This window comes from Ornithorhynchus anatinus, chromosome X1, assembly GCF_004115215.2.
Source record: "Ornithorhynchus anatinus isolate Pmale09 chromosome X1, mOrnAna1.pri.v4, whole genome shotgun sequence".
Classification (NCBI taxonomy): domain Eukaryota; kingdom Metazoa; phylum Chordata; class Mammalia; order Monotremata; family Ornithorhynchidae; genus Ornithorhynchus; species Ornithorhynchus anatinus.
The window spans coordinates 57,998,960-58,026,856 of NC_041749.1; the positions used below are offsets into that span (position 1 = coordinate 57,998,960).

The window sequence follows — 27,897 nt, forward strand, 5'->3', positions numbered from 1 at the left end:
GAAACTCCTCACCATTGGCTTTACAACACTCAGTCACCTTGCTCCCTCCTACTTTACCTCGCTACTCTCCTACAACAACCCAGCCTGCACACTTTGCTCCTCTAATGCTAACCTTCTCACTGTACCTCAATCTCATCTATCTTGATGCCAACCTCTTGCCCATACCCTGCCCCTGTCCTGGAATGCCCTCTGTCTTCACATCTGACAAACACTCTTCCCACCTTCGAAGCCTTATTGACCTTTCTTGACTAAGCCCTCCTTTCCTCTTCCTCTGTCTCCACCTCTAGACTGTAAGCTCATTGCGGTCAGGGAACATATCTGTTATATTGTCATATTGTACAATATATTATATTGACAATATTGTCATACTGTCCCAAGCCCTTAGTACAGAGCTCTGCACAAAGTGCTCAATAAGTATGATTGACTGACTGATCCTACTGACATACAAATATGGATGTTTCCTTAAGTATTTTCCTCCTTTCTTTAGTTTCAGTGATTTGTTCTCTCCCACGAGCACTTCAGCTAGGGTGAAGACTTGCAATTGTTTCTCTGTGGGGCAATGCATTGCAGTGCTATGGATTGCTATGACTTAGTTTACCACAAGGGAGGCTCTATTATCGGTCTTAATTTTCTCAGCTGGGCATGCTGTTTTCAGTATTTTTTGCCCATACTCATTGTACAGTTGTGTGCTCATCATTGTTTCGAAGCATATAAAAGTTGGATGGGGGCCTAAGTGGCTTGCAGTCTAAAGACCCAATAACAATAAACTAGGGTAACAGTAGAACTCCTATGAAAGCCTTACTGAGATGAAGCTAAAGAAAGAGAGCTTGATTCAGAGAAAAAATGGAAATTTGGAAAGGACTTCCAAGAGTGTGGGAAGTAGTGGAAAATTCATTTCTTCTTTGTTCTGAAGTTTATAAGAATTCAGATGTTATACAGAATCAGTGGCTACAAAGCTCATCAGATGCTGATGCCACAGCATGAGTGTTTTGGTCCTATAGATGTGGCCAGAAATCAACACTTTGTAATTTCTTTAATGGAATTGCAAATAACCACAGAATATTTGTAGAATATGGTTTCACTGGGTATTCATGTTTACTTAATTAATAATATTTCAATAGTGCACAAGACAGTCTTAAACTCTGTGGAAAGGCATTTAATGGTGATTTTGCAAAATTTTTAATGCTTTTTAAGCCACATGGAGTAGGGTGATTCTTTAACAATTCTTCCTTTCTAAATGCATTTAATTTTATTGACAAATACTTTCCTTTTTTTAACTGAAGGTAATACATCATCTGATGGAACTTTGTGAACATTTGACAAGTTGCCCATTAAATCTGACTCTTGTTGAAAAAGAACTGTGTGTTGAGAAAAATGCATATGTTTGCTCTCTAAATTCAAATGGAACATAATATTTTCTTAGTCCCAAATCAGAAGATACTTCCAGGACAAACAAAGACATTGCCAGTGGAAACTCTGAATATTAGGGCTTGAGTTGTTTGGGGAATAGTTGGAAAATAATTTCTATGAAATAAAAAATCTACTGTAACTTGAAATTCCACAATTCACAGCCTCACCTACATTGATGGATCAAGGTTCTGAATTTCTCCCCAAACATTTAAATGCTTTTTCTTAAGTGTTTTAAGGATAGTTTTTCCTACCAGCATAGGGCCCTCTCATGAATATGAACAAAATGTGTTTCAAAAGCAGTTTGAGTTTTTCAGAGGAATATAATTCAAATTGGTACAATCATTGATGATGATGATATTAAATAGTATGTATGTATTATTATGTATTACATAGTTTGTGAAATTTTATTTTACTTGCAATATATTTTATTTGTAATAATGAAATCAAATTCAAATTTCAGGAAAATAAAGATGAGACAAAGTTTGAAGAAGCTCTGGAGCTAATTGGGCATGAAGCAAAGGAGTTTAAGAAAATAAGTAAACTCCTATAGCAAGACTAAATTTTAGAAGGCTAGACCAAAGCAGCCAAAATCCTAATATTTATCACACAGAGGAGAGCAACCAATAACTGATCCCTCCCATGACAGCCATCATCTAATAAACAGCTAGAAACCAAAATTCCACTCTAAAATCCAAATAACAAACAACAGCCTGACCACTGGGTCTAATTATGTGTTATAACATAGGGCACCTAACATAGTGTTCATTTTTCAGCCAAAGAACTTCCTCAGTCCCTCAAGAATTTTTTTATTAGCAATTTCAGTCCTTTCATTTATTACTCTTGGCATGGACTGTTGAAATTTGGAATAACTACTGTATCTTAGCAACTTTAATCTTAAGAAAATAAATACAGTGAGAACTGTACAGAGGACTTCACACTGCCCTAGTGTCTCATCAACTTCCAAAAAAGGAAAGAACAGGATAGCTATCCTTATTTCATCACTGTTAAATTGTCAGCACTCCCATTTAAGACATTAACTTTCTTTCCATTTTCACAGCAGGCACCTCCACTGATATTTGTTTAGGAAAAAGGAAAAAATGTTAGCTTCAACCTTAGGAAAAACACAAATTTTCACTGCCAGAGTGATTAGACCGTGGAAGTATCTGCAGAAAGGGGTTGCTGAGGCAACCTGCTTGTGTTCGTTGCCCTTTTGTCCCAGACTCCTTCTTGCCCTCAGATGGGGACTGATACAGTTATAATGAGGTGATATGTGAAGCAGAATTAAGTAAAGCATCATTGTTGGAAATTTACTATGAATGCAGTTACATTCGGCATCTGAGCGTGACTCAGTGGATAGGGCATGAGCCTGGGATTCTGACGAACGTTGCTTCTGAACCTGGCTCTGCCATTTGCTGTGGTGATGCTGTGACCTTAAGCAAGTCACTCCACTTCTTTGGGCCTCAGCTACCTCATCTGTAAAATTGGGGTTAAGACAGTGGGCGCCATGTGGGACATGGATTGTGCCCAACCTGAGTAGCTTGTATTTACCCCAGTGCTTAGTACAGTGGCTGGCACATAGCAAGTGCTTTACAAATACCATAAAAAAATTGAATCCTCTTGGAATGTGGATGTGGAGATGAGAGGGATGGTGATAAGGAGTGAAAAATATTAAAGCAGAGCATTGAGAACAACGTGGTAAACCCAAAATAGTATTTTAACTTCATTATAACTAAATTTCAATGAGCTATTAGCATAGAAACATACCAACATAAAAACACTGTTGCAGTCATCACCATGAAAATTGGTAAAACCACTGGAGAAAGCAATACTGAAGAAAGCAGCATAAATAAAGAGATAATTTACTTAGATATCTGCCTGGACTTCACCTTAATATTTGGAAGGGTGAGGAAATGCCACATGATCAGAAAGATTACTGTGGATTGCTAGTAAAATCCTAGCCAGAATCCTTCTGAAGAGACTACTGAAAAACGTCTTCATTCACCTCTTCTCAGAATCCAAAATGCAGCCTAACAGTACAACAAATTCAGGAGATGTGCAATGAACACCACTGAGACCTCAGTACTGTCTTTGCAGAATTCATTCATTCATTCATTCAATTGTATTTATTGAGCGCTTACTGTGTGCAGAGCACTGTACTAAGTGCTCGGAAAGTACACAACCCAACACCAGGCTAACAGTCTAGAAGGGGAAGACAGACAACAAAACAAAACAAAAGTAGACAGGCATCACTACCATCAAAATAAATAGAACCATAGATAAATGCACATCATTAATAAAATAGAGAAATAAATATGTACAAATATATATGTAAGTGCTTGGGGAGGGGAAGGGGTAGAATCATTTGCAACCATTAGCAGATTTGAACTCCGGTAAAAACAAAAGATAGTTGGCTGCCGTGAGAAGTTTATCTAGATCGTTTGGGTATTCCACAACAATATGACCATGAGAAGGGTACTTGAAGTTGATGTCAGAATACACTTCTGACCCACCAGGATGCTCTTCCAGCTCAACAGATTCCCAAGCAGCTTGACACAGTTATCCATAGGTCGTTACATATAGTCTTTACTGTGCTCCAGCGGTATAAAAACAAGACAAGCAGGGATTGTGTTCTTCTAAAATGACATCTCCAGGAAGCTTTTCCCAAAGCCCCAAGTCATATCATCCCAACAGCTACCCTTTGCCTTATACATTTCATATTATTCCTTGGCATTTATGTATTAATATATATTCAATTACTATTCTGTTATTTATTCTTCTCATTTATTCTGCTATTGTAACCTGGATATTCATTCTGCTACCTATTTCATCCTTGTTCTTTCCTCTGCCCCCACTAGTTGGATAAATAATTTTGCATTTCTGTCTCCCCCATGAAACTCTAAACTTCTCATGGGGAGGGAATGTGTGTTTTGCTTCCATTATGTTTGCGAGCACTTAGTACAATGTTTTGCCCTCAGTAGCTGCTTAATACCATTAAATGATCAGTTGATTATGAACTGCTTTGCAGAATCTGCATTACGTTATCAACCAGCAATAATTAGGGTATTAATTAAACTCCTACTACGTGCTAAGTACTGAAGTAGATACAAGGTTATAAGAGCTGATAAAGTCCTGTCGTATATGGGACTCATCGTCTACCGTATCCCCATTTTGCAGAAGAGGGAACTGAGTCCCAGAGAGGTTAAGTGGCTTGTAGGCCACAACAGGCAGTGAAGAAACTGGGATTTGAACCAGGGTTTCCTGAGCCCCAATACAGTGATCAGTCGACTAGATGTCGTTTGAGAAAATGAAAAAGAGTCACACTCTTCCTGGAAGACTACAACTGTATTTTGATTTACAAAAGAAACAGCTCACTATTGTTTCTCAATATGAGGAGCAGCATGGGCCTGGGGTCAGAGGCCTTGGGTTCTAATTCATTTGCCTGCTGTGTGACCTTGGGTGAGTCATGAAACTTTTCTGAGCCTCAGTTACCTCATCAACAAAATGGAGATTCACTGCCTGTTCTGCATTCTACTTAGAATGTGAGCCCAGTACCTACCCCAATATTTAGTTCAGTGCTTGGCACACAGTCAGCATTTAACAAATATTACTGTGGGCAGGGAATGTGTCTACCAACTCTGTAATATTACACTCTCCCAAGTGCTTAGTACAATGATCTGCACACAGTAAGTGCTCTATAAATATGATTTATCATTATCACTATCATTATTATTTTTACTTAAAAACAATGAGAGGGTCTTATGGTTGTTCATTAAGAGTCTATCCAGAAGTTGAGCACAGTGAACCTCTATCCTGCAGTGCAATTACAAAGAGAAAACCCATAAATGGAAATTGACCATTGTGTCAGGGAATATCAAGATGGCAGTGAACAATTAATTCATTCATTCAATAGTATTTATTGAGTGCTTATTGTGTTCAGAGCACTGTACTAAGTGCTTAATAACAACAGCAATTGTCCCCAAAGAAGGATGGCCTATGTTGCTTTTGAACTGGCCAAATACAGAGTAGACATTGCTACACTGAACAAAATAAGACTACCTGATGAAGGACAGTTCACTAAGACTGGTGCTGGAGATACCTTCTTTTGGTGAACTGTCCCACCTCCAGAGTGACTTCACTTAGGTGTCAGCTGTGTATTCAGACAGTCCTTAATTTCTTGCCTCTCAAACCTGCCCAGAAGTTTATGCTCTTTGATACTGTCTTTAGTGACAAATAACAATGAATGAATCAATCAATCAATCATTGGTATTTACTGAGCACTTAATGTCCAGAGCACTGTACTAAGCCCTTGGGAGGTTACATTACAAAAGAGTGGTAGACATGTTCCCTGCCCAAAATGAACTTACAGTTTAGGGTGGGAAAAAGACATTAATATGAATAACTTAAAGATACATATATAAGTGCTGTGGGGTTGAGGGTAGGGTGCATATCAAATGCCCAATGGTCACAGATCAAAGTGCTTAGGTGACACAGAAGTTAGAGGAAGCCAGGAAAAGAGGGCTTAATCGGGAAGGCCTCTTGGAGGAGATGTGATCTTAATAATGCTTTGAAGGTGTGGAGAATGGTGGCCTGGTGTATATGGAGGGGAAGGGAATTCCAGGCTAGGGGGAGGACATGGTTGTGGGGCTAGTGGTGAAATAGATGAGATCGAGGTACAATGAGTAGGTTGGAGTTAGATGAGTGAAGTGTGCAGGCTAGGTTGTAGTAGGAGGTCAATGAGGTAAGGTAGGAAGGGGAAAGCTAACTGAGTGCCTTAAAGTCAGTGGTAAGGAATTTTTGTTTGATGCAGAGGTGGCTGGGCAACCACTGGAGGTGCTTGAGGAGTGGAGAGACATGGACAGAACAGTTTTTATTTGTTTGTTGTTTTTTTTATGGTATTTGTTAAGAACTGACTATGTGCCAAGAACTGTACTAAGCACTGGGGTAGATATATGCAACTTAATCAGGTTGGACACAGTCCATATCCCACATGGGGCTCCCAGTCTTAATCCCCATTTTTTACAGATGAGATAACTGAGGCACAGAAAAGTTAAGTGACTTGTCCAAGACTACACAGCAGAGAAGTGGCGGAGCTGGAACCAGAACCCAGGTCCTTCTGACTCCCAGGCCCGTACTCTATCCATTAGGCCACTCTGCTTCTCCATTTTTTTTAAATGATCTGGGCAGCAGAATGAAGTAAGGACTGGAGTCAGGGAGGTCATTGAGGAGGATGACAGTAATTAGTCAGGATGAGATATGGTAAGTGGATCTAGATAGGTCATATCCAACAGCTGACAAGCTAGTATTCACAGGAGATTTCAAGGCAAGAATGGATAGTGTTGCCAAGACAGAGAAAACAGCTATCAGACACCAGAGGATCAAAAAGCCAAATCACGATTTGCTTACTGCTCAGTGAATGTGCCAGACATCATCAGCCAATAATCACCAATACCACCTTCTGCCTTCCAAACCAGTAAAAGACCTCCTAGATGAACCCAAGGCCTAAACCATGGCCTCTCATACACTACTCTCCTATTTCCCCTATCTGAATTTTATTTTAATATCTCTCTATCCCTGTAGACTGTAAGCTACTGTTGTACTGAACTTTTCCCAAGTGTTTAGTAAAATTCTTTGCACACAGTAGGTGCTCAAAAAATACCATTGATTGAATGGCATTACTGCAGCCAAGCAAGGTTCCATACTGTTGGAATGACTAGCAGCTCATATGCTCCAAACTCCAGCTATCAAGAAAACCAGTGTACTGGAAAGGTTGCAACCAAACACCAAGAAGACTAAATATCAAACTCCTTGAAAATAAAGAGACTCACATGGTGCTTGGTGACAGCATTAAAGCAGCTCTATTGGAACAAGGAATCCCAGCTACAAGTATTTCAGGCAGCCATCAGGACTGTGGGTCTGGTAAAGAGAAACCTCCAAAACTGGTTTGATAAGTGACTCAAACGTTGGAAAAATTCTTGGAGCCAAACATGAAATACTCCAGTAGAACCTCACAGTTCCCCATTATTGTAAGAAAACAGAAGCCCCCCAAAATCTGTGATGGGTTCTCTCCTGGACCCCCTCCAATCTAGCTTCCATCCCCTCCACTCTACCGAGACTGCTCTCTCTAAGGTCACCCATGACCTCCTTCTTGCCAAATCCAATGGCTCCTACTCCATTCTAATCTTCCTTGAACTCTCTGCTGCCTTTGACACTGTCGACCATCCCCTCCTCCTCCATACCTTATCTCACCTTGGCTTCACGGACTCCATCCTCTCCTGGTTCTCCTCTTACCTCTCTGGCCGGTCATTCTCGGTCTCCTTCGCTGGTGCCTCCTCCCCCTCCCATCCTTTAACTGTTGGAGTTCCTCAAGGGTCAGTTCTTGGCCCTCTTCTGTTCTCCATTTACACTCACTCCCTCGGTGAACTCATTCGCTCTCACGGCTTTGACTACCATCTCTACGCAGATGACACGCAGATCTACATCTCCGCCCCGTCCTCTCCCCCTCCCTTCAGGCTCGCATCTCCTCCTGCCTCCAGGACGTCTCCACCTGGATGTCGTCCCGCCACCTAAAACTCAACATGAGCAAGACTGAGCTCCTCATCTTCCCTCCCAAACCCGGTCCTCTCCCAGACTTCCCTATCACCGTGGATGGCACGACCATCCTTCCTGTCTCTCAGGCCCGCAATCTCGGTGTCATCCTTGACTCGTCTCTCTCGTTCACCCCACACATCCTATCCGTTACCAAGACCTGCCGGTTTCATCTTTACAATATCGCCAAGATCTGCCCTTTCCTCTCCACCCAAACAGCTACCTTACTGCTACAGGCTCTTGTTATATCCCGGCTAGACTACTGTGTCAGCCTTCTCTCTCATCTCCCTTCCTCCTCTCTTGCCCCACTCCAGTCTATTCTTCACTCCGCTGCCCGGCTCATCTTCCTGCAGAAACGATCTGGGCATGTCACTCCCCTTCTTAAACACCTCCAGTGGTTGCCTATCAACCTCTGCTCCAAACAAAAACTCACTCTAGGCTTCAAGGCTCTCCATCACCTTGCCCCTTCCTACCTCCTCTCCCTTCTCTCTTTCTACTGCCCACCCCGCACGCTCCGCTCCTCTGCCGCCCACCTCCTCACCGTCCCTCGGTCTCGCCTATCCTGCCATCGACCCCTGGGCCACGTCCTCCTGCAGTCCTGGAATGCCCTCCCTCCTCACCTCCGCCAAACTGATTCTCTTCCCCTCTTCAAAACCCTATTTAAAATTCACCTCCTCCAAGAGGCCTTCCCAGACTGAGCCCCTCTTCTCCCTCTACTCCCTCTACCACCCCCCTTCACCTCTCTGCAGCTTAACCCTCTTTTCCCCCCATTTCCCTCTGCTCCTCCCCCTCTCCCTTCCCATCCCCTCAGCACTGTACTTGTCTGCTCAACTATATATATTTTCATTACCCTATTCATTTTGTTAATGAAATGTACATCGCCTTGATTCTATTTAGTTGCCATTGTTTTTACGAGATGTTCTTCCCCTTGACTCTATTTATTGCCATTGTTCTTGTCTGTCTGTCTCCCCCGATTAGACTGTAAGCCCGTCAAACGGCAGGGACTGTCTTTATCTGTTGCCAACTTGTTCATTCCAAGCGCTTAGTACAGTGCTCTGCACATAGTAAGCGCTCAATGAATACTATTGAATGAATGAATGAAGAAGCATGTATGACCAATGGTGAGATACCAAAGCTGAAGAGATCCAGGAATATGGTGATCATCACCAAAAAAAAGATTTTTATTCATCTGTAAAGAGGAGCTATAGTCCCATTCACACTACTACGGCACTACAAAAAAATGCAGATCTTCATCACGAGCAAAGAAAGAATTCTCCACAGATGAGAACAAAACAATGAATTCCTGACCATGCCTTCCACATCAAGAAAGAGACCCTTCCAGACATAGATAACCAGCCAAAGTGGTGACATGACCATAGCTCCAATTTTTGAGGAAGTAACCTCTATAATCAAAGTCATGAAAAATGGAAAAGCAGCCAAACCTGATGATATCATTTAGATATCTACGTGCATGGCGGAAACCTATTCCTCAGATCTCTGCACGAGCCTTTCCACAATCATAGGCGATAACAGAAGGGTAAGAAAACAGAGTAATGAGATGAGAGGAGCTTAGTCATAGAGAAGCAGTGTGGTCTAGTGGGTAGAGCATGGATGTGGGAGTCAGAAGGACCTGGATTCTAATCCCGACTCCGCCATTTGCTGCTATGTGGGCTTAGGCAAGTCACTTCACTTCTCTGGGTCTCAGTTACCTCATCTGTAAAATAAGGATTAAGATTGTGAGCCCCCTGTGGGACAGGAACTGTGTCCAACCCAATTTGCTTATATCCACTCCAGTGCTTAGTACAGTGCTTGATACATAGTAAGTGCTTAACAAATACAATTATAATTATTATCATCATCATCACAGGTGACACAGAAAGGAGGGAGAATAGGGTGGGGAAAGGATAGTCAGGGAAGGCTTCTGGGAAGAGATATGATTTTATTAGGGCTTTAAAGTCAATCAGATATGAAGTAGGAGGAGGTTTTTAGTAGGGTTTTGAAGTCTTTCAGATATGAAGTAGAAGGAAGTTCCAAGCAGGAGACAGGGCATGAACACAGGTTTGGTGGTGAGAAAGATGAGATTGAGCCAGAGTATGTGGGTTGGTATTAGAGGAGTGAAGTGTGTGGGCTGCATGATACTGGGACAGGAGCAAGGATAGGTAGGAGGAGAAAGCTGATTGAGTGCCTCAGAGCCGATGGTGAGGAGGAGGTGGATGGGCAACCACTGGGAGTTTTCGAAGAGTGGGAAGATATGCACAGAAGAATTTTTTTAGAAAAATGATCCAGGCAGCAGAGTGAAATATGGACTGGATAAGGGAGACAATGGAGGCAAGGAGGACAGTGAGGAGGTTGATACAGGAGTTGAGGCAGGATACAAGTATTTGAACCAGCATGGTAGCAGTTTGGATGAAGAAGAGGCAGACTTTAGAAATGTGAACATAGAACCAACAGGATTTGGTGACTGAATATGAAGGTAAAAGAAGACATAGGTCAGGATGATGCCAGAGTTGTGGGTTTGTGAGACAAGTGATGTTGTCACCAGTGATGGGAAAATCAGGAGGAAGAGAGAGTTTGTATCTAAACAATCAGAGGGTATGGTTTGGACAAGTTAAGTTTGAGATGCTAGTGGAACTTCCAAGTAGAGTTGTTGTTGTGACCCTCCGTCCCCCACCCCAGATCGTACCAACCAGGACCTCCCTGGATCGGGGGTAACCTTAGTGACACATAGTAAAGTCAAGTCACAGCTCTGATCACCAAGGTTACTGTAGAAAGTTTTTTACTTAGTTTTACCAACATGCAAGGGAGTGACACATACACACACTCACTCACTCAATCAAGAGTCCAGTACCAGTCTGATGATCAAGGAAGCCCATTCTGCCAATTGCTTCTTCTTTCTCCTTCCACATGCTGTTGCCTTCTGCTACTTCCGAGTGCTGTTCTCTTGCTGTTTCTGCTGCTCGCTTCACTGTGTTGCTTCTGCTCCAGGTGCTTCCTTCTGCTTCTCTCTGTGCCTTAACATGCCTTCTCTCCATTCAAAATGAGCACCTTTTATTTGCTCTTGGCGTTGCAACTGTGGCCCTATGTAGTAGTCATTGATTGATCCAGGCCCGTTACTGGGTAGAACAGGAAGAGAAAGCCATGCCTCCCTCCATGCTCCGCCCCCACAGGCCAGCAGTCACCTGTTTCAAGTAGAGCCTATTAGTGCCTTCACCAATGTCTTCCTTGTTTGCAGGATCACAAACAGTCACTAATAAGGAAGCTTGTTGTGGGATTACCACAGTTGTCTTGAGGACAGGAGAAAATGTGAGATTATAGGAAAGGAGAGAGTTTGGACCTGGAGAGGCAGATTTAGGAATCATCCACATAGAATCCCAGCTCCACCACTTCTCAGCTGTTTGACTTTGGGCAAGTCACTTAACTTCTCTGTGCCTCAGTTACCTCATCTGTAAAATGGGGATTAAGACTGTGAGCCCCACATGGGACAACCTGATAACCTTGTATCTATCCCAGTGCTTAGAACAGTGCTTGGCACATAATAAGCACTAAACAAATATCATTATTATTATTATTAATAATTGATTATTGACACCGTGGGAGCGAAGGAGTTCTCCAAGGGAGTGGGTGTAAAAGGAGAATAGAAGGGGACCCAGAACTGAACCTTGAGGGATCCCCATAGGGGGTGTGAAGCAGAAGAGGATCTCGTAAAAGGGATTAAGAAGGAGCAGCCAGAGATATAGAAGGAGAACAAGGAGATGACAGTATCTGTGAAACCAAGGTTAAATATTGTTTCCAGGAGAAAGGGGTGGTGGACACAGAGTAAGCACCACAGATACCAAAGATGCTGCCTTAATAATCATTTTTAATGGGAAAAGGGAGAGAGTTGACTATAGAAGGCAAAATTCTAGCCAGAATTCTTCGGTGCAGGCTACTAAGAACATGGTGATCTGACTGCTGCCTGAATTACAGTGTGGCTTCAGACCAAATTGCAGCACAGCATACAAGATCTTTGCAAGGCAACAAATATTGGAAAATCATAGTGAGCAGAACCAAAATCTCTAAACAGTGCTCATTGACAATATAAAAGTATTTGACACCATCAGCAGTCCAAAACTCTGGAAAATTCTAAGTAAATAAATTTGGTTGTCTTGTGAAACTCACCAAGATCCTCACACTACTGCATGACAGATTGGTTGATTGACTTAGAGTTGACAGAACTGAACCTTTTCTCCACTTTGGTTGGAGTGTAGCAAGGCTGTGATCCAGTCCTGGTCAACCTAATTTATGCTGCCAACTTTAAAATGCAATGAGGGATAAAATGCAAAGCTGTGGTGAAAATTGTTAAACTTGGGTAACCTTGATAAAAAATTTTGCATAAGTATCATTACCCCAGCTCTTCCCAGAAATAGCCAGGAAAACTGGAGTGTTAGATGATCAGTCTTTTGGGCTTATGTAAAACTATTTTCAGCAAACATTTTGAGACAGAATCCACCAACAACATTTACAAGGAAAAATGTACCCAGAGGAGGATTGGAATTCACAGAGAAAAATAGATTCATAAACGAAAGTCCTAAATAATTTTTGCCAGACCTAAACTTTCCCACAAAGCATTAATTAGGTGATAGGTGAGCTATGTGGATATGTCTATTCAAGCCTATTCCAGGGTCTAGAATCAATCAATCAATGGCATCTACTGAGTGCTTATTGTGTGCAGAGTACTGTACTGAGTGTTTGGGAAGGTACAATAGCATAAGTAAAAGCAGTTCCTATCCTCAAGGAACTTACAGTATAGTGGAGGAAACAGATGGAATGGATACTGGATTCCAACAACATCCAGGGGAGGCAGAAAAGAGTGTGAATCAAACTTGGGCAGAGGTTCTTAAGGGATTCAGAGAGGCTCTTCTTATTCTTATGCAGGAAACAGCCCCTCTGCTCTCTGAATTGTGGCCCAACTCTTCAGGAAAACAGTCTCAACTTGTTTTTTCCTAAAGACCTTTTTCCTAAAGTCCCTTAAATCCTCCCCCAACAAAAATAGTTGTTTTGAAAGAAAACACAATCCAACAAAATACACTTCTGATCCATGCAGAAACTCTTCCAGCTTGACAGGCAATGAATATTTTCAAAAGTCTTTGAAACAATGGTTCAGGAACTGATTTATGCAGATGACTATGCTCTAGAGGTACACATACAAGAAAATATGCAAATGATTAGGAATTGCTTTGCAGATTGTGCACAGTGCAACAGTCTAAGAGTAGGTATGAAGAAAACATAAGTTATGTATCAACCCACATCTCTTAAACCCTACAAACAACCAAAGGTCTTGATTATAACATAGAAATTAAAACAGTTACCAAATTCTGCTACGTGGGCAAAGATGGTCCAAAGATGCACCAATAGATAGAAAAAATAATTAAAAATGGTTGTCATGCATTTGGCAGACTGTAAAATGGTGTGGCAACAATGGGGCATCAATTTCCACCCCAAGTTGAAGGTTTATATGTTAGTTGTATTGCCTAACCTCATGTGGCTATGAGACCTGGACCTCTGACAGGAGACACATAAAGCTGCTGGATCAGTTTTTCCAGCCCCATCTTCAAATGATACTCAACTCAGAAGGAAGGGCAAGATTATCAACAAAAAAAGTCCTGGAACGTGATCAGCTTATCAACTTCATAGCAAAGCTCACAGCAAATGAGCTCCACTGTGCTGAACATGTGAGGAGAATGGAGGACACCAGGATAGCAAAGCAGCTGTTAGATGGTGAACTGAAGAGGGGTACCCACAAGCTGGAAGGGCAAAAAAAAATTAAGACATGGGGCAGCACAGTCTCAAATAATGGAAAATAGCAGTGGGATCCTGAGAGATCACTACTGTGGACAGTCCAGTCTGGCATGCAGCAATCAGAAAAGGGTTTGCTTTCTTTGACCCTAGGTTTTGTAAAGATTATGATGCCAAGAAGCAGGCTCAAAAAGAACCTGTATGGGGTGAACTCATTAACACAGCAAGAATCTATCCTTAAATGCGGACAACAAGGCGGGGTATCACACTTCGGTCCCCTCAACCACACTGGCACAAATGAATAGGACCTGTGAGAAGTGTCATCTTTTATCTATTCATCCATCTATCATCTATCTTTACACACACACACACACACACACACACACACACACACACACACACACTCAATGAAATCTTGAAGTTAAAATCAATCTCCCAGCTTCAGAGAAATGGTTAAGTCAACATAGCTTTGCTGGAAGGGACATATACGGAATGAATGACTGCATAAAAGCTGCTGTATGATAAGTTCAAATGGAGGATTTGAAAGCATGCCTGGCTCTACCACTTGCTTGCTGGGTGACCTTGGGCAAGTCATTTAACTTCTCAGTGCCTCAGTTACCTCAACTGCAAAAATGGGGATTTAAGACCGGCTCTCTCTCCTACTTAGACTGTAAGCCCCATGTGGAACAGGGACTGTGTCCCACCTGATTAACTTGTATCTATCCCAGCTTTTAGGATGGTGCTTGATACATAGTAAGTGCTTAATAAATATTAAAAAGTAGCATAGGGAAGCAAAGGAACCATTTTATAAGGCAGTATGGCAGCTGTATATTGAGACACCATGGCATCTGACAGAGAAGCCTATTGTTGAGTGAACAATGCACAAGGTTTTTCTTTATGGAATATGCAAAACTGAAAATAGTGCAGGAACTGCAAACAGAATACTTATCAGAACAACAGGGAAGAGTCTGCATGTTTGCTCATTGTGGTAGGATCTGTCGGTCAAGCATCAGGTTTTTTTTTCAACCACATCTGCTCACGTGGGTAAAATTCATTGTCAGTAGCATCTTCTCTGAATACAAAAGATGAGAGTAAGAGAAAAAAAGAAAAAGTAGTGATAGAAAAAGAGAACAATAACATCAGCTATTGTTATATAAATGGACGTCTTGTTAGTTCAGATCCCTGCCATCTCAAAAGAACAAAGCTGGGAGAAAAAAGCAAGATGTTGAACTGATGTGCCTAATGCTAGAAGCAAACTCAGTGAGCTCCTGGATTTTGTGGTGGCAGCCCTCTTCTGAAGTGTAATTGTTTTGAAAACCATCAGGAGAATAGTTAAAAAAAGATTAGTCAATCTTCATGATGTCCTTTTGAAGCACGCAGATTACATAATTCCTGAAGCTTTATTTTACATTTGAAAAAATGCAGTATAAAGCAGTTTAACAATGATTCAAGACATTGCCTACCAAAGTCTTCAGGGAAATTCTAAAGTTAGTATTTATTTGGCCTTAGTTTTCCTTTATCATCACATTTTCACAGTCATCATATTTCAGTTGATTTCAAACATTGTAAGTGTGACAGGATTTTCCACCTCATTAATATCTTCTTCAGCTGCTATAGATTTTTTTTATCCATTTGATTCAAATGAGTTTTTTCATTTGATTTGTTTCATAAACACAACTCCTTCCTTATTTAAAATAGATAAGCTACTTGGAAGAAAAAATGAGGTTAAATATTCTAAAATCATGATTTTAGAAGTGATTTACAAATAATCTATTGATGGCTACATTCCAGTCTAATTGAAAGAAACACATATTTTATTTTGGGTTGTGGGGTATATTTTAAAGATGTAACATCTTTCTATTAGCAATTTGTAAAAAAAAAAAATTAAGTAAATCTCACAAGAAATTGCTTGCTACGTCTACTCCTCTTTTGAAATTATTTGTGAAAAGAAAAATAAAATAATTCAGATTTAATGCCAACAGAAATATATCGCAGGTACACTAAACAGTTAATGTATTTTCTAAATGAATGGTTTAAAATAGCTATTAAAGGAAAGGAAATGAGTTTAGGATTCTAGTAATGACTTCTCCTCTTCAAAATGAAATCTGTAAATCCCTGATTGCAATTTCAAATCCCAAAAGGACCAGCAGTTCTGGGACCAGGACTCACTGACTTTATGTCTAATGGCACCTGATAACTAGAATGATTTTTATATATGTAATTTGAAAGCATATTGAAAATTTATAGTCATGGAGACAATTTGTGAATGGCTTTTTCTTTTCAGAAATCTCATTCTAATATCTATATTCACCCACCTCAAAGCTATGTATACAGTGTTTATAGATGTAAATAAACCTAAATACATATGTATTTATATATGCATGCACACTTATGCACAAATATAAGTACCCTTTTATTCATAGGAGTGCATAATGATTCAGCTTGTGAATGTTAATAAAAATGCATTTCTAACCATAAAATTTGAGTCTATTATTCTAAGTTAATTGCATTTGCCCTAAAGAGACTTGCAACTGGCTGTCAGCCTATTTGTGTCAGTTTCATTTTATTCGTCAGTCAATCTTGTCTTCTCTTTTTTAACATACCATATATTGATCAAATAGATTTGTTAGCATGCCTCTGCAGCTCTAACATTATTCAAAAAAAAAAAGGCTAAAAAACTTTGTTATTCATCACAGGCATTTGATTACGGTATTAGTTTGCATGGGGTCTTAATTGATATTTCAATAGCAAATAAACATCCTTTTGATGATTCCCTAAGATCCCCATTAAATATAATCAATGAAATAAGATCCAAGAAGCATTAGAAGATGAAAAACAAACAAAAAAGCCCTGTGAAAAGTCTACAGTGGCTTGCACCAGTAATTTTTCCAAGAAAAAATTAGTTTTATGACAGAATGCATGATACAGAATAAGTAAGCTATAGGATTATCATAATTTACATTTTAAAGAGTACACACTGTTTTAAAGAAAAGAAATGAGAGCTTCAGTGAAGTAAAAGGTACTTTGTTTCATTCCTCTATCTCAGCTAAAGAAACATTGCAACAAACAGGTGCCAGGAGGAGGGGGGGACTGGTGTGAAAAAAAATGTGTAGAGGCAGAGTATGGGGCAAAATGGGAATCATTAAAGGAGTCAAGTTGGTTACGGGAGAGATAAAAGACATTACAGGGGGAAGGGATAATTAGCAGATCAAAAGCAAATCAGATAAAAGGTGACCTTACCTCTTCTGTTATCAAATTTAAGAAACTATAGAAAATTATTAAGATATTTTCTCCAGGGGTGAAATAGTTCTCCATATACTCTCCAGATTGAAGTGCACTCTACATTTTCATATATTGTTTGTGTCCAGTGCTTTTTATGGAAATTCTGGGTTTTTCTTTCAACTCTTCCTTCGGAAAGCAAAAGTTAAAACACATTTCATCAGTACAGTTCAATAGGATACTCTAAGTCATATTCACCGATGGTGCTATTACACACAGAATATCTCACACTCGACTATTAAGCAAGACAATCAGCTAATACAATCCATTTCGCAGACCCAGAAACAGTTAAGAAAAATACAACCCCAATGTTTAGAAGAACAAAGAGAACTGAAAATTATTTCCTGATAGACAACATTTCAAAGACCTCCAAGACAAGCAGGCTGAAAAATCCCCAGTAAAAAGACTTAGCAAGAAAACTGTGTCACACTCCCTAATCCTCAACAGACCTTAACAAGATGTTCATGAGCCAGAGATTGTCTCTTTTCTACCCAAGACAAAAGATACAGGAAACAATACAGTCTAGTGGAGGATTAGCAGTAAGAAGCAGGAGAAAGATAAAAACAGATTCTTCAACTTTGCAATTAGAACTTCAAGATCTCGAGCCAAGAACAAAATCAGAAAATGATGAAAACCAATATCGCAATAGCCGGTGTACCTATCAAAATTGATATTTGGGTCAGATTTTTAATCATTTTCTGACTAATACTTTACTCACCACCTGACTAGACAGTCCTGTTACCAAACTACTCTCCATCACATATGGCAATTATATTTGGTTTCCCATACTCCATATTTCCACTGCCACCCACCAGATTCAAATTAGATTACCAATGCTTGTGCAAACTTTCCAAGTACTGACACAGTAAGATTCCAGTAAATGTACTTGTACAGCTAAAAGCAGAATTATACATAATGTACTACGATTCCAACAAACAATTTGCTATCTTAGAAATATAGATTTCCTATGCCAAATATACAAAAGTCAATACATTTTTCTCTAGTTAAATTGGAAACAATTTAACAAATATACTGGGCACACTGAATTTCCTTTGGCACTACTAATGCTTCAGAGAAGGAGTAGGGTTTTGGCAAGTTGAAAAATGAGACTGAGAAAAACAGGAAACCTATGGGTTGGAAAGTATCTGAGACGATGTCAAGTTTAACCCAGCTGTGGTAGCAAACTAATGGCTTGGAAGTCCTAATGAGTCCTGCTTTCTAGACATGAAAAAGGGAAGGTGTATGCAGTAATAGTCATTTCATTTACATCATAATCAAAGTACCTCACAACCCTATGCCATAAAAAAATAGCAATGTGTTAAGTTTACAAACATAAGGAAGCAGAAGGGCTACCTGAGGGTCCCACCTCATAAAACATCAGCAGATCCAGGGAAAGAAGCTGTCAGATCTCTACTTTCATCCCTCTCTGCATGGAAGATTTAAATGTCTGCTGCCTAGGCCCAGTTTAAGAATGGTTATTTTTTTTGGTGGAGGTGGGGAGGCGGCGGGGGCGGTGGTGAAGGGAGAGATAGAGGGGCGGGAGGGAAACAGACAATTTTTGTACTGTGCATAGTTGCCACGCCAGGAGGCAGCATTCAGTCAGTCTGGAAGACTACATTTTCCAACAGCTGATACTCGCACTATTCAAACCCCCTAACCATTTTCAGTTGAGGTGATTGGGAGCTGAAGTGGAAATGCATAGTTCTGGAGATTCCAATCTGTGCAGTACGGAGGCCGAGGGCAGCAGGACAGTAGAAACGGACAGTGGAAGCAGTAAATAGGTCACCAAAAAAGGGGTAGCAAATTTTAAATCCTCCACTCCCATCTCCCAATACATCAAGTTTATTACTAAATGCACTGTCCTCTCCTCAGGGGTCAAGTCATTCCCTAGAAGTAAGAGAAGCACTCAAGGAGGCATATGCTCTCTTTCAGGCCACTAGACAACCATTTAGTGGGCCCCAGTAGTAATGAACTCAATTTAGTAGTAATGTACCATTCCTGAGGAACCCTGAGTGATTAACTTACTCCCTGCAAATGATCTGGGCACTGGGGAGAGCCGAGCTCATTAATGGATTATCTTGAATAACCTTGCAGAGTGAAGTTGCCTTCTTTTAGCATCAGCCTCTGGGTTGACAAAGAGTTCTACCACTAGCAATTTGCTCCATGGCAGTTATTCGACAATAATAACAAGCTGATAACTCAGACTTAGCAATTATAATCAGTCAACACCCTCATATTACTTGAAACATGATGGTAACTATTGTACTTTGCAGTTAAAGGTTCACAAACTGTGGCTCATGGTGAGAATGAAGCCGTCACATTGCCGGAATGGAGGCCAGATGGAAAATTAGTGTAGCACCCTAATAAGTATGTGCCTGATTTTGGTATTTTGACAGGTATGGCAGCAACTTTAGTGGGAGAAAAGTATTCCGCTACCGCCATAACATTTAACAAGAGTTGGGTGGTTGCCTGGAGTTTTGCTCTTGTGGATTTTTTTTTCTTCTCCCAAGGTTTGTCATTAACATCAGATAACATTGTTGAAAATCAGTAGCACATTTCCTTTTTTAATGCCCAGTATTAATATTGGACATAAGGATTGAGTTTTGAACAAGATACCAATCTTATACTTGAAGTTTTGTACGTGCAACTGCTTCTCATCCAAGTAAGAGGCCAAAATGACACCAGTTAGCAAATCTTATATGGTTAACTATTATTTATGTGTTGTGATATCAATCAATGGTATTTATTGATCTCCTACTGTGTGCAGAACATTGTACAAAGCACTTGATAGAGTATAACAGTGTTGCTAGACATGTTCTCTGTCCACAAGAAGCTTACAGTCTAGAGGACTTTATCCCCAATGAAGATCTGGGCACTGTATTTGTTCAGTTAATTTTGTACATTCATTCATTCAATAGTATTTATTGAGCGCTTACTATGTGCAGAGCACTGTACTAAGCACTTGGAATGAACAAGTTGGCAACAGATAGAGACAGTCCCTGCCATTTGACGGGCTTACATTCCAATTGGGGGAGACAGACAGACAAGAACAATAGCAATAAATAGAGTCAAGGGGAAGAACATCTCGTAAAAACAATGGCAACTAAATAGAATCAAGGCAATGTACATTTCATTAACAAAATAAATAGGGTAATGAAAATATATACAAGGGGGGAAAAGAGGGTTAAGCTGCAGAGAGGTGAAGGGGGGGCGGTAGAGGGAGTAGAGGGAGAAGGGGAGCTCAGTCTGGGAAGGCCTCTTGGAGGAGGTGAGTTTTAAGTATGTTTTGAAGAGGGGAAGAGAATGAGTTTGGCGGAGGTGAGGAGGGAGGGCATTCCAGGACCGCGGGAGGACGTGGCCCAGGGGTCGACGGCAGGATAGGTGAGACCGAGGGACGGTGAGGAGGTGGGCGGCAGAGGAGCGGAGCATGCGGGGTGGGCAGTAGAAAGAGAGAAGGGAGGAGAGGTAGGAAGGGGCAGGGTGATGTAGAGCCTTGAAGCCTAGAGTGAGGAGTTTTTGTTTGGAGCGGAGGTTGATAGGCAACCACTGGAGGTGTTTAAGAAGGGGAGTGACATGCCCAGATCGTTTCTGCAGGAAGATGAGCCGGGCAGCAGAGTGAAGAACAGACTGGAGCGGGGCAAGAGAGGAGGAAGGGAGATGAGAGAGAAGGCTGACACAGTAGTCTAGCCGGGATATAACAAGAGCCTGTAGCAGTAAGGTAGCTGTTTGGGTGGAGAGGAAAGGGCAGATCTTGGCGATACTGTAAAGATGAAACCGGCAGGTCTTGGTAACGGATAGGATGTGTTGGGTGAACGAGAGAGACGAGTCAAAGATGACACCGAGATTGCGGGCCTGAGAGACGGGAAGAATGGTCGTGCCATCCACAGTGATAGGGAAGTCTGGGAGCGGACCGGGCTTGGGAGGGAAGATGAGGAATGTGCAGGTAACTTGGTTATGAGTTTATAAATTTCCAGGGCAAGAATGAAAAAATAGCTGTGAAGGCTCAGATGAATTAAGACGGACATTAACTTTTCTCAGTTTTCAGACAATGAATCCAGTTTCACTGGAAATATTCAAGATCTACAAACAAGTTACTGACTATCCTAAATGTGAAATCTGCAGGATAAGAGTTATTTCTTTTACTGAAATTTAAAATAAACTATCAATAATTAAATAAGTACTTACTGTGTGCAGAGTGCTGTACTAAGTGCTGGGAAAAACACACAGGTGGGAATTAGATACTGTCTCTGGAGGTCTCATAGGGAGGAAGGGGAGTGGTGACAGATACATATGAAAGAGGAAACCATTCATTCATTCATTCAATAGTATTTATTGAGCGCTTACTATGTGCAGAGCACTGTACTAAGTGCTTGGAATGTACAAATCTGCAACAGATACAGTCCCTGCCCTTTGACGGGCTTACAGTCTAATCGGGGGAGACAGGCAGACAAGAACAATGGCAATAAATAGAGTCAAGGGGAAGAACATCTCATAAAAACATTGGCAAATAAATAGAATCAGGGTGATGTACATCTCATTAAACAAAATAAATAGGGTAATGAAGATATATACAGTTGAGCTGACGAGTACAGTACTGAAGGGGTGGAACGGGAGAGGGGGAGGAGAAGAGGGAAAGGGGGGAGAAGAGGGTTTAGCTGCAGAGAGGTGAAGGGAGGGGTAGAGGGAGCAGAGGGAAAAAGAGGGGAGCTCAGTCTGGGAAGGCCTCTTGGAGGAGGTGAGTTTTAAGTAGGGATTTGAAGAGGGGAAGAGAATTAGATTGTCTGAGGTGAGGAGGGAGGGCATTCCAGGACCGCGGGAGGACGTGGCCCAGCGGTCAACGGCGGGATAGGCGAGACCGAGGGACGGTGAGGAGGTGGGCGGCAGAGGAGCGGAGCGTGCGGGGTGGGCAGTAGAAAGAGAGAAGGGAGGAGAGGTAGGAAGGGGCAAGGTGATGTAGAGCCTTGAAGCCTAGAGTGAGGAGTTTTTGTTTGGAGCAGAGGTTGATAGGCAACCACTGGAGGTGTTTAAGAAGGGGAGTGACATGCCCAGAACATTTCTGCAGGAAGATGAGCCGGGCAGCGGAGTGAAGAATAGACTGGAGAGGGGCAAGAGAGGAGGAAGGGAGATCAGAGAGAACTAATCACTAAGACAATATAAAACATGCTTGGGAAAAAAAAAAAAGATCTGAAGGGTACTATGGCTAGAGAAGCGAAACTACAGGCTCCTTGGTAGTTAGCAAAGGAAATAGAAAAATTAAGTAGTTCTAACTGGGCTTTGAGGAATGAGCAGAATAAAATTTTGGGTGCTATTATTTCAGTTAATCTGTTTACTAAATCAAAAGTCAATAATGAGCAGGGATTTCTGAATGAGAAGATTTAGGCAATCCCACTTTATTAGAGTCCAGATTCCAGAGACCTCATAAGAATTATAACATATTTCTTTTATTAACATATAAGATTTTTATTGTCCTATCTCTAAACACAGAATACCCTGGTGTGGAAACTGTTGCTATTTCTTTTATACACATGAAGTAATTCTATTTTATAACTATTTTGCTATTCTGCTATAGAATAGTACTTTGATTTTATTTCTTTTCTTCCTTTCCCCAGTTAAAACAACACAAATAAAGCATTATGAGATGAGGACAGGAATTGTGTCTCTTACCTTCATTATACTCTTCCAAGAGCTTAACACAGTGCCCTGGGGTATGTAGGTGCTCAATAAATAATATTGATTGATTCAAAGTTAATTGACAGCTTGCTAATCAAGCCTTAAACAAAACACTTCGTTTGTCTAGGAATGGATTAGGGTATTCAAAATGTATTTATTCAAAATAAATACAACCCATTTTTCCCATTTACTTATTCTTCCCAGGTCCTGTTTGACTAAGCAGCAAGAACCTTGCACTCTAGAAAAAAAGAAGCCAACTTAAAAATAATAATACCTGTGGCATATGTTAAGTGCTTCCTATATGCTAGGCACTGTGTTAAGTGCTGGGGTGGATATAAGCAAATTGAATTGGACACAATCCCTGTCCTATAGGGGGTTCAAAGTCTTCACCCCCATTTTACAACTGAGGTAACTGAGGCACAGAGAAGTGAAGTGACTTGCCCAAGATCACACAGCAGGCAAGTGGCAGAGCCGGGATTAGAACTTCTGGATCTCAGCTCTGACAAATGCCAGGTAGTGACATAGAGGTGGCAGGGATCAGGGCATGCCAGGGAGTCATACTGGCAGTAGTAAGAGCCACAGTAGAAACAATGGTCAGACAGACTAGGCCAAGGGTGGAGAGATTACATTACCAATGTTTTCAGATCAACTCCATTTTCCAAGCCTTAGATGTCACATCTTTGCAAATATCTTTACATACCTTGATTTTATGCAGCCCTTATATTTTTACAAAGTCCATTCCACATCATTTAATTCATTTTGATTCTCACAATATACCACGAGATGGATGGAAGTGAATAATACCCAGATGATCAGACGAACAACTGAGGCTAAGTGATTTGTCTGAGGAAGCAACAGGCCAGTGACAGGGCTGAAGTTAGAACCCAGGTCAACTGACTTCCAAATCCATTCTAATTCCACTGGACTGCTCTACATCTGGAAAATGCAGCCCCAGTATTCTTTACAACTGGTGTTAAGACAAATGACTCCCATTTCAGAGGCTAGATCAGTCGCTAGGAGAAGGAAATAAGAAATACAGAATAAACACTAAAGGAGCTAAGTCTTGTAATTCTCACTGTTAGTTATTGTGAAAGTGTCTCTGCACATAGTAAGTGCTCAATAAATGCCATTGATTAATTGATTAATTGTGTTCTATTAATAGGCTCCATATTGACAAGGAGATAGGGCCATCTGTTTCGCTTTTGAAATAGTGGGTCCCTGTCAACCACACCTCAGTTGCTCATTTTACCATAAATCCAAATTAGCATAAAATCTTGACACAGAATTTTAAAGAATTTCTTATGTTTTATTTCTTTTCTCAACTTCACAGTGTTACATGCTGTAATAGTAAAAACATTTTGTATCTAAAAAAGAGCAAGTTAGAACTGGGCCCAGGAGATTTACCTTCCTACAGGGCCTCACTCAGAGTGATAGAAAGAAGAGATTTCACAGAAGGAATGATGACCAAGGCTTAAACCCAATAATTAACTCTTGATGCTTAATTCTTCCTATTTTTTAAGGATTAGCCAGCTCAATTAGAAATCCTCCTGGAGACTCCAGTAAGCTCTCCCTTACCTCTCTGAGAAAGTTTCCTCTTCTCAAAAAGGGACTGTCTTAGCATAAGTTTTTTTAACATATTGTGATAATCATGTGAGACAGGTTTTTTTTTCTTTAACTCTTTTGGGCTGGGGAGCTATATCTTACAGTTTATGGAGGAGGAACTAAGAAAAAAAGAAGTTGGGTCTTTTGTCCAACATTCAGTGGTTCTGTGGTAGAAATGGTTTTACAATGAGTTCTCAGTGAGTTGTTTATCTTATTGAATTATTTTGTAAGAGAGTAGTGAGGGCATTTTAGTGGCGGATGGCATGAGCAATGATGGGGTTGGAGATGGGGGGAGAGGAGTGCAGGAGTTGTCAAGGAAATAGGTTGGTTAGAATGGAGAGTAGGAGGGAGGGTGAAGCAAGACAAGAGAGGAATGAGGGAACCAACAAAGGAGACAGAAAAAAAAGCAGAGAGGTAGAAAAACCAAGAAAATCATGTGAGTGTAAAACCAAGACACAAGAGAATTCCCAGGACGCTGTAAGCTGCTCTCTAGACTGCAAGCTCCTTTGAGGGCAGGGAATGTGTCTATCAACTCTGATGCATTGTACTCTCCCAAGTGCTTAGTACAGTGTTGTACTCACAAGCCCGCAACCTTCGTGTCATCCTTGACTCTGCTCTCTCATTCACCCCACACATCCAATCCGTCACTAAAACCCGCCAGTCTCACCTTCACAACATCGCCAAGATCCACCCTTTCCTCACCATCTAAACTACTACCTTGCTGGTAAAATCTCTCATAATATCCGGACTGGATTATTGCATCAGCCTCCTCTCTGATCTCCCATCATCCTGTCTCTCCCCACTTCAGTCTATACTTCACTCTGCTGCCAGGATTATCTTTCTACAGAAACGCTCTGGGCATGTCACTCCCTTCCTCAAAAACCTCCAGTGGTTGCCCATCAACCTTAGCATGAAGCAAAAACTCCTCACTCTTGGCTTCAAAGCTCTCCATCACCTGGCCCCCTCCTACCTCACCTCCCTTCTCTCTTTCTCTTGCCCACCACGTACATTTCACTTCTCTGTCACTAACCTACTCACGGTGCCTCGTTCTCTCCTGTCCTGCCATCGACCCCGGCCCACGTCCTACCACTGACCTGGAATGCCTTCCCTCCTCACATCCTCCAAACTAACTCTCTTCCTCTCTTCAAAGCCCTACTGCGAGCTCACCTCCTCCAGGAGGAGGCTTTCCCAGACTGAGCCCTCCCTCTCCCTCTGTCCTTCTTACCCTCCCCATTCCCCCTACTCCCTTCATCTGCTCTACCTCCTTCCCCTCCCCACAGCACTTGTGTATATTTGTATATATTATTTATTACTCTATTTTATGACAATGAGTACTTATCTATGATTCTATTTATATATTTTGATGGTGTTGATGCCTGACGACTTGTTTTGTTTTGCTGTCTTTTAGACTGTGAGCCTGTTGTTGGGCAGGGATTGGCTCTGTTGCCAAACTATACATTCCATGTGCTTAGTACAGTGCTCTGCACACGGTAAGCGCTCAATAAATTCGATTGAATGTATGAATGAATCAATCTATCAATCAATCACAGTCAGTCAATACATACCATTTACTGAAGGAGTTTGTCAAAGACTTTTCCCAGAGAAGTCTCAATAAAGTGGAGAAAGCAGGGAGATGATAAAGAGAGGTGGACATAAAGAAGTGAAGACAATGATTATACCCAGTTTGTTCAAATTGTTTAGATCAGAATTGAAGAAAAGGGATGGACTGAAGAAACTGGGGATGACTTCAAGAGATATTTATTTCTTTCCGAATAGAGAAGATGTAGGTATGTTTGAAGGAGTGAAAGTAGAAGCAGGGGATAGCAAAAGGAGAGAGGGGACAGGATCTGGAGCTGGAATTTGGCAAGCTGAGAGCAAAGAAAGGATAGCATGGTAAAAGAGTTGAGTACTAGAGAGAGTGATGAGAGTGACAAGGATGAGAAATTGAATATAAGGAAAGAAAGGCAACTTGGGATTTAGAGAGGGGGAATATTGTTCTGAGAAAGTGGAAATAAAAAAGGTCTCAGCAAAGCAGATGTTGTGGATCTCAAATGATGAAAGAGTGATGGAGTCAGTGAGATTCAGAAGTAGCACTGGAAAGTGAAAAGTAGGCTGACCCTTTATAAAGCGCCAGTGGGAGGCGGGGGGTGAGGGAAGTGAAATAGCCTTGTTGTAGCAGAAGGAAGCATAGTGTCATCAAGTAAGTATATCATGACCATAATTTCTAGGGCACAAAATGTATGAGATGCTGAAAGATTTAAAAAATAGACACAGAGTGGGAGAGAAATATGAGACAATAATGACGATAATAACAATAATAAGTGTAGTATTACTATGTGCCAAACACTGTGCTAACTGCTGATGTGGCTACAGTGCAAGCAGAACACAGTTCCTGTCTCACACAGGGCTCACAGTCTAAGGAGGAGGAAGAACAGGAATTTAATCCCCATTTTACAGATGAGGAAACTGAGGCACAGTGACTTGCCAAGGCCACTAAACTGCCAAATGAAGGGACACACACATAAACACATATACAAACACAGACAAAGTTCTTACCATATCCTTCCTGCTCAATGATGTCGCTTTCTCCCCTTTTACAGTCTTTTCAGCCATGGGCTGCAGTGTTGCAGGTGATGTAGAGTTATGTTCCAGGGACACTCCAGAAAGCTCCAGAGAATCAGGGGAAGGGAAGCTGTAGTGGAAAGGAAGGGAAGAATAAAAGAAGAGGAGAAAGAGGAGGATGAGGAAGAAGAGGAGGAAAAACAACATTGGCATTCTCTTTTGCCCCCACTTCTCTTACGTCCCCTCCCACCCACCCAGATGATCCCAAAATGTGTGCCCCTTCCACCTAATGTGGGATGTATCAGTACAAAAGGAGATCAACAGAAGACAACAGAAGGAATTAGCATCAGAAAGGGGATGGGGATGAGGTCTTAGGTAGTGGAAATAGGGAAGGTAAGCTGGGATGAGTGGAATGGAAGGGGAGTACAGGAGTACAAGCAGCAAGCAAGGCAGTGGATCAATCAATCAATTGCTCAATCACTTTTATAGAGCACTTACTGGGTGCAGAGCACTGTACTAAGTGCTTGGGAGAGCACCATGGAGTTGGTAGAAATAATCCCTTCCTTTAAAGAGCTAACAGTCTAGTGGGAGATACAAAGGCTACGTCACAGATAGACTGAGAGGTATGTGTTATGGGATGGGCAGCAGCCTAGCCGCAGAAATTTCAAGTGCAATCACGATCAAAAGTTGATATGATTGGGGAGGAGCAGAGATAGGGTAAGGGAGTCGGAGAAAGGGGCTGTAATTGGGGGACCATAAGAGACACAGGAGTGAGCATACCAGGGAGAACGGGGTGAGGAGCAGGCATGGTGGAGGAGGAGGAAGAAAAGCACAAAAAGAAAAAAGAAATATGGGGAGACTGCAAATCTAGGAAGAAGGAACACATGCAAATAATGACTCATTCACACATATAACAGACACTCGCTCATAAGCAGCGATTCATCAGTTCTCGACCAGTTTCCACCAGTCACCAAAGGAAAATCAGTGTGATGGTCTTGGGTTGCAGGTTGTGCT

At 41.4% G+C, this 27,897-nt stretch overlaps 1 long non-coding RNA gene across 1 annotated transcript; it reads right to left on the reverse strand.

Moving 5' to 3' along the window:
• Positions 1–14,515: 14,515 nt before the first annotated feature.
• LOC114806381 lies at positions 14,516–27,027 on the reverse strand. Its single transcript, XR_003754410.1, has 3 exons — positions 26,878–27,027; positions 17,011–17,178; positions 14,516–14,842 (listed from the first exon to the last, which is right to left on the reverse strand). It is a non-coding gene; the product is annotated as an uncharacterized LOC114806381 (long non-coding RNA).
• Positions 27,028–27,897: the final 870 nt, after the last annotated feature.